Consider the following 17,653-nt stretch of genomic DNA (forward strand, 5'->3'; position numbering starts at 1 on the left):
TGGCTAGGGTTGAGGGTCTTTGAGAAATAGGCGATGGGATGTTCTTGGCCCTGATTAGTTTGTAGGAGAACGGCGCCAACCGCACCCGCAGAGGCGTCGGTCTCAAGAATAAAGGGGAGTTGTTGGTACGGCTGTCTCAGTATAGGGGTTGAACAGAACCTTCTTTTCAGGCAAATGAAACTCTCTTCGGCTTCCCTGGACCATTGAAATGGCCTGGAGGCTTTCTTCAGTAAGGAGGTGATGGGCAGGGTGAGTCTGGAGAATTCGGGAATAAACTTCCGGTAATAGTTGGCCAGTCCCAAAAATCTTTGGATCTCTTTAACCGATGAAGGGGAGGGCCAGCCTAGTATAGCTTCGACCTTCTTTGGATCCAGGGCGATTCCCTCGCTGGATAAGATGAAGCCCAGATAGGAGACAGAGGACTTAGCGAAAGCACACTTTTCCGGCTTGACCAGTAAATGATGATGCTGCAGCCTGCGTAATACTTCCTTCACATGACGGGTATGTTCTTCGGGTTGACGGGAGTAAACCAGAATATCGTCTAAATAGACAACGGTATTTTGACCCAAGAGATCTGAAAATATACGGTCCATAAACCTTTGAAAGATTGAGGGAGCGTTGACCAATCCGAACGGCATTACTTGATATTCGAACAATCCATAGGGAGTGCGGAAAGCCGTCTTCCATTCGTCACCAGTTCTGATGCGGAGCAAATGATAAGCATTCCGTAGGTCGAGTTTGGAAAACACTACCGAACCTTGGATGGCCTCGAGGATCTCAGCGATGATGGGCATAGGGTACCGGTCCTTGATGATAAGTTGGTTGAGCCCTCGGTAATCGATACAAGGTCTTAGGTCTTTGGAGTCCCCCTTTGGAATGAAGAATAAAGATGCTCCTGCTGGTGATCTGGACGGTCGGATAAGTCCATTGGCTAAGTTGTCATCTAAGTAACGTCTAAGGGCTTCTTTTTCCGACAATGAAAGGGGATACATCCTACAAAACGGAACCAGAGACTGAGGGACTAAGTCTATCCTACAGTCCTCAGGTCGGTGAGGAGGAAGTTCCATAGGTTGTTGGTCTTGGAACACTGTGGCGTACTCCTGGAAACTGTTTGGAATACAGTGGATCGTGCTCCTCTCTGGGGCACACCCCATCTTGACGCTTTCGAACAAGGGTCCTGGAAGACACTTCTCCTGGCAGAAGGCCGAATGAAAACTTAGGAGATTTGCCGACCAATCGATGGTAGGGTTGTGTTGTCGGAGCCATCCAATCCCCAAAATGACTGGGAAATGAGCTGCTCGGATGATGTCGAAGTTCAGTACTTCAGTGTGTTGTTGAATGGATACTCGTACCTCCTCTGTGGTATGGGTAATGAGGCAGGAGCACAGAGGGGTACCATCTACACCCTCTACCTTCTGGTCTTCCTTCTTGGCTATCCTACGAAGGCCTATCTTGTCGGCCCATAGGGTGTCCAGGAAGTTTCCGGCTGCTCCACAATCCAGCAGGGCCAGAGTCTCTATTTCCTTTCCGCTGAACTGAAGCTGGACGGAAATCACCATAAGACGTTGGTCCTCCGAGGGTTGAGCAGAAGTAACTGAAAGTGTTACATAGGAACTGAGAAAAGCCCCTCGGTAGTCGGTCCTACCAACTACCGAGGGCGTTCGTTTCCCGAACGTCTGGGAGGTACATCTGGGCAGTCTCTCAAGAGGTGAGTGGAGGAGCCACAGTATAGACACAGGCAGCCTTCTCTTCTCCTCTTCTTCTCTTCAGCTGTCAAGGGCGATCTGGTTGTTCCTATCTGCATAGGTTCTTCCCGGGTGGATGGACGAGCGGCAGGTGAGGAGGTCGATGGGTGAGTCTCGGGGTAGAAACTGACGTTACGGGTCTTTCTCTTTTCATTTCTCCTTTCAGACAACCGAAAATCTATTCGTACCACTGCTTTTATGAGATCTGAGAAAGAATCAGGGCGAGGGATTCTAGCGAGCTTGTCCTTTAGCTCTTCGCGCAAACCTCTCCTGAAGATGGTATATTGAGCCTCTTCTTGCCAGCCGGCTTCAGCAGCTAGTCTTTTGAAGGAGGATATGTAAGTGAGTAGGTCAGAACCACCCTGACGTACATCCAACAGGTCTTCACTAGCCTGGTGAGTGCTTTCAGTGCGAAGAAATGCCTGCTTGAGAAGATCCTTGAATGTTACATAGTCCTGTAATACTGGGTCGGACCGGGACACCAGAGGGGTAGCCCAGGCTAGGGCATTCCCAGTCATGTGAGTGATCATAAACCCCACTTTGGCATGATCAGAGGAAAAGGTGTTCTGTCTGAATGTGAAATGGATATTACAAGCCTCCAAGAATTCTTTGACTTTTTTCTCAGATGCGTCAAATTTACCCGACACCAGAGGCAAAGGCAGTAAATCTGTGACTTGCTGTTCTCTGGCGGTGACTCTCTGTTGGAGAGCAGTATTTGCCGTTTGAAGTGCTTGAACTTTCAGGTTTAAGTTTTGTACCGCCGCGACCAATTCTTGAAGTTGCTGGGGAGTTGCCATGTCTGTATCTGGGCGTTGCAAGCTATCAACAATGTCTGACGCTGTGGGCGTATCAGCAGGGTTGTCCGTGATGTGGTCCACCCCACTCAAACCCTGAGAGTCTTTCAATTCCCCTTCCTCCTCACCTGATGAAGACGAGAAGTCCAACTTCCTTCCACGAGGTCGACGAGTAAAAGTCCTCCTCTCCTTGTGTAGATAGGGTCTGCCTCGGGAGGAAGCCACCGCGACCCTTTGGGAATGAATTCGCGGGGACTCCCCCCCCGCGACAGACAAGTGCGGCAAGGGGAAAAGCCTTACGGCACAAAAACCCCTTTGGAGTGTAGGTATCCGATGATGCGGAACGAGAGGAAGATCCAAAGCCAGCTGGAATACGGGAGACCGGCAAAACTGACGGTAGGGTGTAGCAATAAGTGTAGAGCACGGCCCTGAATGTGAACGGGGGGGGGGAGCAGAGAGTGTAACTAAAACAAGTAAAGCAGGAGGAAAGAAGGGAGGAGAGCAAACAAGTGCCCAGTACAAGAAGGAGCACCGGTAAGAAAGAGAGAGAGAGAGGACAACAGGAGGAAAATAGGACAGGAGCGGAACTCCGCTAAGCGAGAGTACAGTGGAGCACTAGCAACGAAGAAGAATTCAGAAGTTGCAATGCGCCGAACCGCCGAGCGTGAACAGAGAAGTACTCTCAGCGGCGGCCATGTTGGAAAGGACTAGAACGTAAACCGCGCTAGTGAGCACAACGTGGCGGCATGGTCTGACGACCGCCATGTTTCCACCTCTTCCATACACGCCAGGAACCTGCGGTTGTGACAAACGCGCCGGCTGCCTTCCAATACTTCATGAATGATGTCCTTCGGGAACTCATCGATGTTTGTGTTGTCGTATATATCGATGACATTCTGGTGTACTCCTCTTCGGTATCTGATCACAGAAAACACGTCAGGGCAGTACTTGAAAAATTGTGCCAACACAAACTATTTGCTAAATTGGAGAAATGTGTTTTCCATACCACAGAAGTCGAGTTTCTAGGTTTCATCCTGACACCCAAAGGAGTCCGAATGGACTCAAGAAAAGTGGATGCCATCCTCAAATGGCCATCACCCAGCTCTGTAAAAGGGGTTCAAAGCATGCTCGGCTTTGCCAATTTCTATCGCAGGTTTATCCCGGAATTTTCACGCGTGGTACAACCCATTACTGCACTCTTGAGGAAAAATAAACGTTTTGAATGGTCTGAAGAAGCCGAGCAGGCCTTTGAGGATTTAAAAGCTAAGTTTACCTCTGCACCTATATTGAAACACCCGCGTCCAGATCTCCCTTATGTCGTCGAGACTGACGCATCCAGCCTAGCCATGGGAGCTGTCCTGTCCCAAAGAGATCCCGAAACCAACCAACTGCATCCCGTAGCATTTTGGTCCAGAAAATTCTCGGCACCCGAGGTTAATTATGCAATCACGGACAAAGAACTGTTAGCCATTAAGTCCGCTTTTAAAGCCTGGAGGCATTATCTGCTTGGCGCTCGACATACCATCACAGTGATCACTGATTGCCGGAATTTACAGTATTTGAAAACCGCCAAGGCTCAGTCATCACGGCAGCTCCGTTGGGCTTTGTTTTTCGCTGAATTTGATTTCGTGATTACCTATCGACCTGGCTGAAAGAATGGCAGAGCAGATGCCTTATCCCGAATTGGAATGGGAGAAGCTGATACAAACTCAGAACCAGTACCAATAATTCCCGAACAGAGGATTCTAGGCATGACTTCGTTACAGACGCTTGAAGACATTCAAGTCAGAGTGAAACAACTCCTGGACCCTACAACCTTACAGGAATGGATACAAAAGGGATCACACTTTACCATAGATAATGGTTTATCTTATTTCCAAGGACGCTTATTCCTGCCACATAAGGAATTGCACAAACTAGTTATTTCCGGTTATCATGATACATTAATAGAGGGACACCCCGGTATTGCCAAGACAGAGGAAAAGGTGAAACGACAATTTTGGTGGCCCTCTTGGCGAAAAGATGTTAAATCTTTTGTGATGTCCTGTGGTGTTTGCGCCCAAAATAAAAGTCAAAAGAAAAGACCAGCCGGTCTCCTTCAACCTCTAGACATACCGCCAGCACCCTGGCACACCCTATCAATGGATTTTATTACGGACCTGACTCCTTGTTCGGGGTACAATACTATTCTGGTAATTGTGGATTTGTTTTCCAAAATGGCCCACTTTATTCCTTTGAAAGGTTTACCTTCAGCTTCTGTCCTAGCCAAACCAAAGAATTCCTCGAAAATATTGTTCGGCTACATGGATTCCCATCTATACTAATCTCTGACCGGGGAAGCCAATTCATTTCCCACTTCTGGCGCAAATGTTGTCAAATGGCGCAGATCGACGTAAGATTATCGACCAGTCACCACCCTCAGACCGATGGTCAGACCGAGAGGACAAATCAGACCCTTGAGCAGTACTTACAGTGTATGTTACAGCAATCTGAAAGCAACTGGAAAGACATTCTTTGGATAGCCGAATACGCATATAATAATTCAGTACACTCTGGAACTGGCCACAGTCCTTTCTATACTTTGTTTGGGCATCACCCTCGAACCTCAAACTTTGACTCACCTCAGACCCTCGGAATGCCTGCAGTAGAACATCTGCATTCTACAATTACCCAAGCCTTCAAAGAAGCAACTACGCATTTACAACAAGCCAAGAGAAAATACAAGGAGAATGCTGATCTACATCGGATTGAAGCACCTCATATCAGATTGGGGATCAAGTGTGGTTAGCTAGCAGACATTTACCACTCAAAGGGCCTCGAACTTTTAACCCAAAATATCTGGGACCTTATTCTATTACGACAATAATTAACCCAGTGGCTGTTAAACTTGATTTACCAGCTAGTATGCGAATTCACCCTGTTTTTCATGTGTCACTTCTGAAACCAGTGGTACCCGGAACCCGACTACTCAAACCTCCAGAACCTATTCTAATAGATGGGGAGCCCGAATTCGAAGTGAAGAACATTTTAGACTCAAAAATGTTTAGGTCAAAACTGTTCTACCTAATTGATTGGAAGGGGTACGGACCTCAGGAGAGGTCGTGGGAACCCAGCGACCATGTGCATGCACCTCGATTAGTCAGGAAATTCCACCGACTCTTCCCAGACAAACCAAAACCCCCGGAGGGAACAACCTTGGGAGGGGCCTTGGGGGGGAGTGCTGTCAGGATGCCCGCTCCCGGGGAGCCGGTTCAAGCCCTGCGTCCCCGAAAGCGGACATCCAGTCCCCAAGGAAGGACCCAGCAACCCCATATAGGGGCCCTTTGGATAGTGTCCTGGCGCCTATGGCGCCAGGCTCATAAAAGACATCAGTCCTGGCGCCATAGGCACCAGGCTCATTATGGGAGTGCTTGGGTGCACTTACCTGATGCAGACCATGCTGCAGGATCCCGGTCTCCTTGAGGCCTGAAAGGAACTACTTTACCTGTGAGACTAATTTACCATCCGGGCGTGGTCGGGGAAGGATACATACCTGATTGGAGGAAGGATACATACCTGGAACTTCTTCCAAGGCTATTTAAACCCCACCCGAACAGCCACACGTGCTTCGCGTTGTTCTGCATCTAGCAGCTGGACGCTCACCATGTCTGCTCCTGCATCCTGACTTCTGCCACTCCTGCCAGCATCCTGGATCACCTGCAAAGGAAGAGAAGAAGAGAACAGAAGAAGGAAAAGTTCTTACCTGCTAAATCCGCATCCTGGAGACATCTCGCCGACAATCCTAAAAAGGAAAACTTTTATTTAAAAGCTCATCGCGTCGATCGCTGCAGCGCCGCATTCCACTCACCTTTACAGGGCGCCTCCATGTTCAGCAGCGATCATCCGGATTCGCAGTCACGCCCCAGCGCCTAGGGAGAAAAAGACCAGAACAAAAGGTGAGATAGAGAAGGGAATAAGGAAAGCTAAATCTCCATGTTAAGACTTACCTGTTGATTCATTCCCTCTTCATTTCGGGTCCGCGCCGCATCCTGGCATTTCCGGACCCCGGCCCCTAAGGGGAAAAAGAGACATCAGCGTTAATGAGCGAATGAAAAGACATTACCAAAAAACGCTCATTAAAGACTTACCTGATTTCTACAAGGATTTCACCTCTCATCTCGGGTCGGTGCCTGTTCCCCGGCATTCCGTACCCCGGCCCCTATGGGAAAAAAGACACTAGCATTAGTACCTTAATGCATGGACACAAGGGGAACCTCTTATCAAAAAACTTACCTGGAAGCCAAGCAAGTTTGGTTCTCACCAATCCGAAAATCCAGTGAAGTAACTGGATACCAACACGCCCCTGCATCAGAAGCAGGATGGAGAGCTCGTCCTTCCAGACCCTAAGAAGGATACTTCTGCGAGCCGGACAAGCCAGATTTGGGGGCTCGGTCCAGTCCGTCTTCCGAACCCTTCGCATCACCTTAGAAGAGGTCAGCAGCGCGAACCAGGCCAGCGCCTCCGTGGGAGTCAGGTGAGCGTAACAGTCGGTCCCTTTGCGATAATACAGCACCCATCGCTATACTGGAAGCGTCAGTCTCCACCACATATGGAAGGTGCGGGCGTGGATGTCGTAAGATTGGAGCGGTGGTGAATTTCACCTTGAGTTCTTGAAAGGTTTTTTCAACCTCCTCTGTCCATTGAAATGTTTTGTTGCACTTCCTTAATAGCGAAGTGATCGGGTGTATTTTTTGTGAGACGACGGTAAAAGTTCACAAAACCTAGCATGCTCTGGACTCCCTTAAATGAACTTGGAGCTGGCCAATTGAGGATGGCATCGACCTTGTGCACATCCATTCGTATTCCTTTTGGAGTGAGGATAAAACCCAGGAACTCTACTTCTGTAACATGGAATGAGCATTTCTCAAGCTTGGCGTAGAGATGATGTTGACGGAGCTTAGTAAGGACGGCCCGTACATGCCTGACATGATCTTCTCTCAGAAGTCGAACACACCAGGATGTCATTGATGTAGACCAAGGTGCAGACATCAATCAGCTCTCTTAGAATATCGTTAATCAAGTATTGGAATGCGGCTGAGGCATTGCACAGGCCGAACGGCATTACTTGGTATTCATATAAACCGTATTTGATACGGAACACCGTTTTCCTCTCGTCCCCTTCTTTAATGCGCACAAGATGGTAGGCACCTCTAAGGTCCAATTTCGTGTAGATTTGGGCTTCCTTCTAGCAGTTCCGGGATCAGAGGTATCAGAGGTAGGAGGTAGCGGATCTTGACAGTGACTTGGTTCAATGCACGGTAGTCGATGCAAGTCCTCAATTCTCCTTCCTTCTTCGGTACGAAGAATAAGGGAGACAGTGCCGATGACTTCGAGGGACGGATGAAACCGTTGGCCAGGTATTGCTTCAGATATGTCTTCAGATGTTGGTTCTCGGGTTCGGTGAGCATGTAGATACGGCCACAAGGAATTCAGGCTCCTGGTATCAGATCGATCAGGCAATCGGAGGGCCTGTGGGGTGGCAAGATATTCGCTTGTTCCTTTTGGAACACGTCTTGAAAGTCCTGGTATTGAGTTGGTAAGGTAGCAATTGCACCTAAGACACTTATCGTACCTTCCTGAACGGGTGAGCCGGCATGATTCCCCTTCCTTCCTTTGGGATAGCAGGTGTGTGTGCAGTCATGGGAGAAGACCAACTCTCGGGCACGCCAGTTGATCCGTGGGTTATACGCGACCAGCCATGGCATCCCTAGGATTAATCGGAACTGCAGTGCTTTGATGAGGTCAAAGGTGATGGTTTCTTGATGGCCATCTTGGTATAGGACGGTGAGTTCTGTGGTACATTCAGACACAGGACCGGAGGCGGTTTCGGTGCCATCTACAGTGGTTACAGTCTCTGTGGTGGGCTTAGAGCAGAGCGGGAGCCCCATCTTTGCTGCAAGATCCTGGTCCATGTAATTCCCCATGGCTCCGCTTTCAATGTAAGCTTCTAACGAATGCATCTTTGATGGCTGTTGATGGGTAATGAGGATCACGGGTAAAGCAAAATGGGAGGTCTGTAGTTGGATTTCTTTGCTCGACAAATGGACCCCTACAATTGCCGGGCTTGTTAGTTTTCTGACTCCTCTCTTGTTTTCTCTTTGTCTGTGGCTCCTATGGTTCTTCTTGGTGGTTTAACTGGGCACTCCTTAAGGAAATGGCCTGCCTTTCCTCAGTACAGGCATAAGTGCTGTTCTCTCCTCTTCTCCCGTTCGGCTTTGGTTAAAGGAGGCCTAACTCCTCCTAGTTGCATTGGTTCAATGGTACTTTCTGATCCCCGCTGGGAATGCTCTTTGGGGCGTACGAACATGGGACATGCATCTGGTTTGCTTCGGTCTATTCTCCGATCTTGCAACCGATGGTCGAGTTGTACCACCAGATCAATGAATTCGGCACAGTTCTTGGGTGGTTCCACTACTTGGGCCAGTACATCCTTTAACTCCCCTCGCAAGCCCCGGTGGAACAAGGTGGTTCATTTGTCCTCTGGCCATTCTGCTTCGGCCACCGGCCTATTAAAGGTGGCTATGTATGCCAATAGATCCTGGTTTCCTTGACGAAGGGACAAAAGTTCGTTGTCCAGGGCCTGTCCAAGGGAGCGGCGGGCGAAGAGTTTTTCCAGCTCCTGATGAAAGCCCCCGAAATCGTGTAAGATTGGATCATCCCGGCTGATAAACGGCACCGACCAGTCTGCTGCTCTACCACTCAAGTAGGACAAAACAAAGGCCACTCGTGACTGGTCATTGGGAAACGCACCAGGTCTGCACAAAAAGTGGAAGCGACACTGATTCATGAAAATCGCGTATCTTCGGGGATCCCCTGAGAAACGCTCCGGTGCAGCTAGTGGAACTGTCCCAGGTAGATTGATCTGAACCGGATTACTCGCGGGAGTTGGCATTGATGGACTAATTCCGGGCAACGGGGCTTGTCCGGCCTGTGATTGAAGGAGTTGTCTGCCAAGATCATCAGTTCGTTCTTTGGCCACAATTAGTTCTCTCCGCAAGGCGTTAGTTTCTTGTCGGGCTGAATGTACCTCTGCACGTAACTGCCCCAACAACTGGGCCAACTGGTCGGTTTCCGAGGTTTCCATACTAGGCGCCCGGGTGGACTATTATGTTTGGGCTTCGCGTTCTGTAACGCTCGCCTTGTATCCACAGGGACCGACTGGTCTGGAGCACTTCTGGGATGGATCCAACTCCCCCGGGGACTCGCACTGCCGTGGGTCTATTCTGGAAGACAGGAGTTCAGTTTTAGCTACAATCACCGCCTCTCGGGACCTGCCTCCCAAGTGTTCCCCTTGCAACCCCGTTAGAGCTGCCCTCACCTTGTATTTCGATAAGGTGCGCTCTCCGTCCTGCCGTTCTGTGCAGGGGTGCGTTGTGGCTGGGCACCTTTCGGCCGAGTTACTTCACTGGCGTGGGCCCTGGAGTCCAGGCCAGCTGCGACTACACTCTTGAAGTAAGTCTTTAGTTTTGAAAGGAATGTGTGTCCGCAATTGTTGTTGCCCTGTTGACCTTCTCCTTCTCTCGTAGATGCAGAAGGGGTGATGAAGACGTCGAGCCGATGGAGAGGGCAGTGCTTGAGAAGGTAAGAGAATGCACAAAGCGTGGCGCTATGAGCGTCTTTTCAAATAAGGCTAACCTGTGCTATTTTGCCTTGCAGGTCACTGAGAAGTTCCTGGAAGAAATGCGGCCAGATGGAAGCGGAGCATAGGATGGAAGATGTCTGCACAGCGGTTGAAATTTCCAGGAGAGCTTCGGTAAGTAAGCAGAGTCTGAAGGCGATGGAATCGGAAGACAAATGCTTACTAATTGTCCTCTTCTTGTCTCTTCTCTAGGATGTTGCTTGTGGAAGAAGACGAACTCCAGGGACGATTCCAGAGCAAACGAGGAGCTGGATGCGGAACAGGTAAGGAGGAATAATGGTGTCTTCTTCTCCCTGAAGATGCAGGACAAGGATGCTGCGAGCAGGTCTTGGTGAACGTCACACTGCAAGTGCAGAACAACATGAAGCGTGTGCCTCAGCTCGGGCATGGCTTAAATACCCAGCGGGTATCCCAGGTGCCTCCAGGGTGGACCACGCCCTGGATGCTAGACTGCATGATGCAGTTCCATGTCGATCCTTGTGGGGGCAGCATGTTAGTCCATTCCCCAATGGAAACTCCACCTGCCATATGAGCCTGGTGCCAAAGGCACCAGGACTGGCTCCAGGACAGCCGAGAGGGGCATGATTGGGCCCTTGGGGCCTTGCTGGAATACTGTGGTGAGGGCCAGAGAGCCCGAGTTCCCAGTCCAGGGGTTATGGTTGTGACACACGCGTCCATCTACTCCCACCCGAAACCCACCAACTCTTCTGCTCGCCCACTCTTCCCATCGATCATCAACCACCCCACCCCTCTCGCTCTCAGTTTCCACCCTCTTCACCCGACCCCCCCATCTCTGCAGCTCCGACATCATCCTCCTCTACCGAAGTCAATTTCATCCTATTTAATGCCCGATCTGTAGCAAAAAACAGACACAGCATCTTTGACCTCCTCACTTCTGACAAACCAGACCTGGTCTTCATCACCGAAACCTGGTTCTCTGACGACTTCACCCCTATCGCCAATTAAGCCTTCCCCCCGGACTACTCCCTCATCCCACTGAACTGTCCCTCTAGAGGAGGAGAAATAGCATTCGCCTTCAAGTCTCACTTCCATGCCTCAATCATCGGCAACCAACCATCCATTCCTTCCTGCAAATCACTCCTTGTTAAACTATCCCTCCCCCTTCGTTCTCACACAGCTTCCTAATAATCTACAGACCCCCTGGCTACGATAGACAATTCTCAAACTACCTCTGCGACTCTATTTCCAACCTCCAACTAAACCATCCCAACCTCACCCTTGTAGGAGATTTCAACATATGGCTCGACATTCCCACCAACCCTACGATACACTCTCTGGTCGACAGCCTAGACGCAATCAACCTCCAACCCCACATAAACGGCCCGACTCACTATAAAGGACACACACTTGATGCCATCTTCACCTCCCACAACCTGATACATGTAACACCCCCCTTATAATCTGGTCTGATCACTTCATTGTTTCTTTCACCATTCGCTCACCCAACCCACTCCCCTTTCCCAAACCTGAACCTCTGAATCTACGCAAATGCTGGATGAAACTAATAATCCTTCCTGACCTAGCCGACGCACTCCTTCAGCCTCCTCCGCCTACCTGCCTACTCAATAATCAACTAACCCCTGACGCCTTTGACTCATGGCTCAACCCCACACTAATACGGCTCACACCCTCTTGCAAACCATCAGCCCACAGTGGCCTTTTGCCTAGATGGTTCACGCCCGAATTGAAGACCACCAAACAACTATATAAATCCCTGGAATCCAAATGGCGGAAAGACAAAACACCCCTTAGCAGATCCACCTTGGCACGGCACCTTTGTCAGTACAAGGCTGAAATCCGGAAAGCAAAAAAAGCCCATTACAACTCCCGAATCCTAAACTGTAAAAACCCCAGCAAAGAACTTAATAAAATCATCACCGAATTCACCAAACCGTCATGCATCACCACCCTCCCGACCCCCTCACAATCGCTGTGTGACTCACTCTCTCTCCACTTTTACACCACAGCTCTCGAAAGAACAAACACTCTAACCAACAAACTAGCTCTCTTACTCCCACCAGGCAACCCACCCTCCATACCGGCCACCCCACCGCCTGCGACTACTACCCACCCAACGTTTGACTCCTTGAGTCCAATATCAGCCGACCAATTTCTCAAACTTCGCTTTGCCAGCAAACCCTCCGGCTCTCCGCTGGACCCTTGCACAGACACAACCCTCAAAGAAATGTGTGCATCTACCTGCGCAGGAGAACACGCAAGAACCATCATAAACGACTCCCACTCCTCTGGAATTTTTCCCGACGCATTCAAAACGGTTCATGTCAAACCTCTTATAAAAAAACCTTCCCTCGACCCTCTCGAGCCCAAAAACTACCGCCCCATCTCAAACACCAGGTTCCTTGCCAAACTCATTGACCGAACCGCCTACTCCCAACGAAATGCCTTTGTCGAAGCCAACAATCTCCTAGACCCCGCTCAATCAGGTTTCAGAGCCCGACACAGAACCAAAACCACCCTAACCTCAATCTGGGATGACCTTAAAAACACGGCAGATTCTGCGGGATGCGCTGCATTAATCCTTCTTGACCTATCCGCCGCCTTCGACACAATCAACCACTCAATCCTCCTTGACCGCCTATACACCCTAGGAATTTCGTGGAACCGCTCTCAAATGGATAGCATCCTTCCTCAATAATAGGAACCAAATAACCCTACTCTCCTCCTATTCCTCACAAGCCCGTCCAGTCAAAACTGGAGTTCCACAAGGAGCATGTCTATCAGCCCTCCTGTTTAACCTAGACATGGCCACCCTCCCACGAATAATTCGTTCACACAACATCCTATGCTACAACTACGCCGATGACACTCAACTAATTCTAAAAATCCTGAACTCAAAACCCAACTGCCAACCTGACCTCGCTTCTTCCCTCCTCGACATAGATCTCTGGATGACCACAAACCACCTCTTGCTAAACCCCTCCAAAACTGAAATCATGGTATATGGCAACACTGAACTTCTTCCACACCCACTACCCTGGCCATCTGCCATGGGCAACTCACTGACACCCTCTAATTCAGTAAAAAACCTTGGATGCAGCCTAGACTCTGACCTAACCTTCTCGCGCCAAGTCAACAACGTCTCAAAGTCCTGTCACTACCACCTTAAAACTCTTAGGTGCATTTTTTCATACCTCTCCTTTCCCAGAAGACTCTCGCGGGCCAATCAATTGTTATATAAAGACTATACTACGCTAACCCCCTCTACCTCGGAGTCCATGCATACCAACTGACTAAACTACAAAGAGCACAAAACGCCGCAGCCAAACTGCTACTAGCGCTTGGCCCTAGAGAACACATCTCCCCAGCCCTCAAAAATCTGCACTGGCTTCCGGTTGCCCGAAGGGTGACCTTCAAAACCTTATGCATTTCTCACCGAGCACTGCATGAAACCGGACCTCGATATCTTCAAGACAAACTAAAACCCTATCACCCTGCACATACTCTAAGATCAAGCTCAGCCGGCCTTCTAGTCATACCAAAAACAAACTCAGTCAGGTTAGGTGGATCATCATTCTCAGCCTTGACCCCCATGCTGTGGAACACACTCCCACCCCACATCCGACTCACCGAAGACCTCATGTCTTTCCGCAAATTACTGAAAACATGGCTCTGCCCCTAAAACCAACCCCTATCTCAAACTAACTTAAACTGGATAACACCACTCAATGACAGGTGCCCAAATGCTAGATCATAATCAGCAATCCAGCATCATGATCCGAGCGGGAATCGAAAACTAATAAACTCTAAGGTTAGCTAAAAAGGACTATCAAAATAGAATGAGTAAAAAGGATCAAAGCTGTGAAGTGGATAAAAAGACCAAGTTGTATGAGAGCAGTAAAGTGGCTGAAATTAATGAAATGGATGAAATAAATATAATGTACAAGAGGATCAAAGTGAATGAGAGGAATAAAGTGGATAACAGCAATTCAACTAGCCCAAACTACTAGATCATAAATAACAATAAAATAAATAACAATACTACATCAAGATCCAAGCGAGAAATCGGAAACTAATAACCTCTAATGTAAACTAAAAAATGATAAACAGAATAGAATGAGTAAAATGGATCAGAGCAGTTAAGTGGATAAAAAGAATAAATTGTATGAAATCAGTAAAATAATTGAAATTAATAAAATGGATGAAATGATTGCAATGGACGAAAGGAAAAAAAATGGACGAGAGGAATAAAATGGAGAGGATGGAAAGATGAATACAGGATACGAATGAGTGCACAAAGTGAACGGAACATCTAGAGTGCATGCAACAGATAGATGGCATGGAATGTAAGAGTGCATGGTATAAATGGAACGAACAGAATAGAGGATTTGAGTGCAAGAGATGGGTGTAGTGCATGGGACAGATGGAAAACATGAAACGGACCGAGTGCTTGCGACATGTGACATGGGTTGAACCGATAATGCAGGATGAATGGATGAAATGAGTGGAGCAGATGAAGTTGGTTGAGCGGACAGAGTGCACAGAACATCTAGAGTGCTTGAAACAGATAGAGGGCATGAAATGTAAGAGTGCATGGTATAAATGGAACGAATAGAATAAACGATTCGAGTGCATGAGACAGGAGTAGTGCATGGGACAGATGGAGAACATGGAATGGAGCGAGCGCTTGCGACATGCAACATGGGTTGAACCAATAATGCAGGATGAATGGATGAAATGAGTGGAGCAGATGAAGTCGGTTGAGCGGATGAAGTCGGTGGAGTGAATGAAGCGCGCAGAGCGGATGAGAGCGTAGAGCGGATGAGAGCATAGAGTGGATGAGAGAGGAGAGCGTAGAGCGGATGAGAACGTAGAGTTGATGAGAGCGCAGAAGGAATGAGGGAATGAGGGCATGGAGCGGATGAGAACGTGGAGCAAATGAGAGCGTGGAATGGGTGTAGGGTGTGGTGCGGATGTAGGATGTGGTGCGGATGTAGGTTGTGGAGTGGATCATAGTGTGGAGCGGGGGTAGGGTGTGTTGAGCAGAATTAGGGTGTTGAGCGGATGTAGGGTGTGGTGGTGTTGAGCAGATATAGGGTGTTCAGCAGATTTAGGGTGTTGAGCAGTTGTAAGGTATTGTGGTGCTGAGCAGATGTAGGGTGTTGAGCGGATGTAGGGTGTGGAGCAGATGCAGAGCGGGCATAGAGTGTGGAGCGGGTGTAGAGTGTGGAGCCGGTGTAGAGTGTGGGGCAGGTGTAGAGTATGGGGCGGGTATAGAGTGTGGAGCGAACGAGTGAAGTATGTGGAAGAATGAGTCAAGTATGCAGATGGAACGGGTGTGGAGTGGGTGTAGTGTGTGGAGCAAACAGGTGATGCATGTGGATGGAACAAGTGAAATGGGTGTATGGAACAGGTGAAGTATATGGATGGAACAGGTGAAGTATGTGGATGGAACGGGTGAAATATGTAGATGGATGGAATAGATGAAGCATGTGGAAGGAACGGGTGAAATATGTGGAAGAACTGAGAAAATGGAAGAATGGAACGTGTGAAGTATGTGGATGAACAGGTGAAGTATGTGGATGGAATGGGTGAAGTATGCAGAAGGAACGGGAGAAGTATGTGGAAGGAACGGATGAAGTATTGGTTGAAGTGTATAAGTCTGAGTGAATAGAACGGTTTGGAGTACATGGAACGATTTGGAGTGCATGGAACTGATTGGAGTGCCTGGAACGGTTTGTCTTGCATGGAACGGTTTGGAGTGCATGGAACTTTGAGAGAGCATGGAACGGTTTGGAGTGCTTGAAACGGTCATAAGGCATGGAACAGTCGGAGGGCATAGAACTATTGGAGTGTGCTCTATCTCAAGCACCTAAGGTAAACCACCATATCACATATCCACGCTTACTCTCTTCCTTACACCACCACTCAACTAGAACACAGTGATACTATGACACCATTCGGTATAGCTGTTCTCATACCGTCATTTGCCTCATACTTCCCATCATCCTAACTAAACACAGCTGGTTACACACCCTACAGCCTAGGCATTCAACTCAGGCCTAACGCACCCAGAATCGGCCTGGATAACAACCTGCCCGAATGAACACATTCTCTTGATCTTGATCAACCACCACACCTACCGCTAAGAAGCAGCTATCACACGAATACAACACCAGCTGCACACATATCCGGTGCTCACTCGCACCTTATGACTCTCTCCTCTCTCTACTGACTTGAAATTCGGTTCCCGAGGGCGTTCAACCTACCAGCGCCTTGAGATCATAACAATGGTACATAAGGAGCTATATAAATGCAAAGTAACATAACATAACAAGAAACAAAAACAACAATCTTAGTAGGCCTAGTGACATTGAGAACGCGCAAGTGCATTGGCGAGGGAAAGGGGAAAGTGCATGGGAGGGGGGAGAAGTGGAAAGTGCTCAGCAAAGGAATAAAAATAAATAAACATAAAAATAAATAATAAATAAGTAAATAAATAATAAAAAAGCAGCAAACAGTGGTAGTGCAGACAGCGAGTGGCACATGCTAGGTTTAGTGCAACAAACAGGGTGTGTCTGTTAAGTGCAGAAAGAAAAAAGGGGGGACTGCTGGGTTACAGATACAGACCCTAGTGCAAAGGATTGCCACGAGGCAGTGCGGTGGGTGACAGGGTGAGCAGGTACCTGGGCCCGAAAGACAGAGGGTGGTTAGGTGCACGATGCCGAGACAGAACAGATAAGCAGGGGAGAGGATGAGCAAAGGCAGAAGCAAAGAGGAAGGTATTGAGGTGCTTCTGGAGCCAAAGATGGTTCTTCTCAAGTTTCAGAGTGGCAGGGAGGCTGTTCCAGAGGGAGGTCTCAGCCGAAGACAGAGATCTACCCCCAGCTCGTTTCTTAGAAAAACAACTGACCCTGAGGGACTTCGATGTTGAGGGGCGAAGTGCTCGGGAGGGAAGGTATTTACGGAGGGAAAGCTGTAGGTATTTTGGACCCAGGCCCCAGAAAGCCTTGTGGACAATGCAAAGGGTCTTGAATTTTATCCTTGCAGCCACTGGGAACCAATGGAGAGATTTCATGGCTGGAGAGATACTATACCAGGGCTTGATGCCAAGGACAAGTCTTGCAGTCATGTTCTGGATAAGTTGCAAAGGGCGGAGAGTAGAAGCAGCTAGATTTAGAAAGAGGCTGTTGCAATCACCCAACCTAGAGAGAATCAGGGCTCGAGAGACAGTGAGCTTTTGGGGGAAGGAGAGGAAAGGCAGAGTACCTCTGGGGAGGTTCAGTAGGAAGTTTGACTTTTGACTTTGGCTTTTTAGAGATGTTAGAGATGGCAGAGAAGGAAAGCATGGAGTCAAAGATGACCCTCAGGTTCTTAGCCTCGCAGCTGGAGTTAGGAGGAGGGCCAAGGGAGGCCGGCCAGAGAGTGACAGGATAGGAGGGTGATGGTGTGCCTAT

General features: G+C 48.8%; 1 long non-coding RNA gene across 1 annotated transcript in view; it reads right to left on the reverse strand.

Annotated features, from left to right (window-relative positions):
• The window catches only part of LOC138504138 (uncharacterized), a 448,967-nt gene that overhangs the window by 25,703 nt on the left and 405,611 nt on the right, over positions 1-17,653 (reverse strand). The gene's annotated exons all lie outside the window — the stretch shown is intronic.

Source organism: Ambystoma mexicanum, chromosome 11 (genome assembly GCF_040938575.1).
Source record: "Ambystoma mexicanum isolate Mex_15411 chromosome 11, UKY_AmexF1_1, whole genome shotgun sequence".
Lineage (NCBI taxonomy): Eukaryota > Metazoa > Chordata > Amphibia > Caudata > Ambystomatidae > Ambystoma > Ambystoma mexicanum.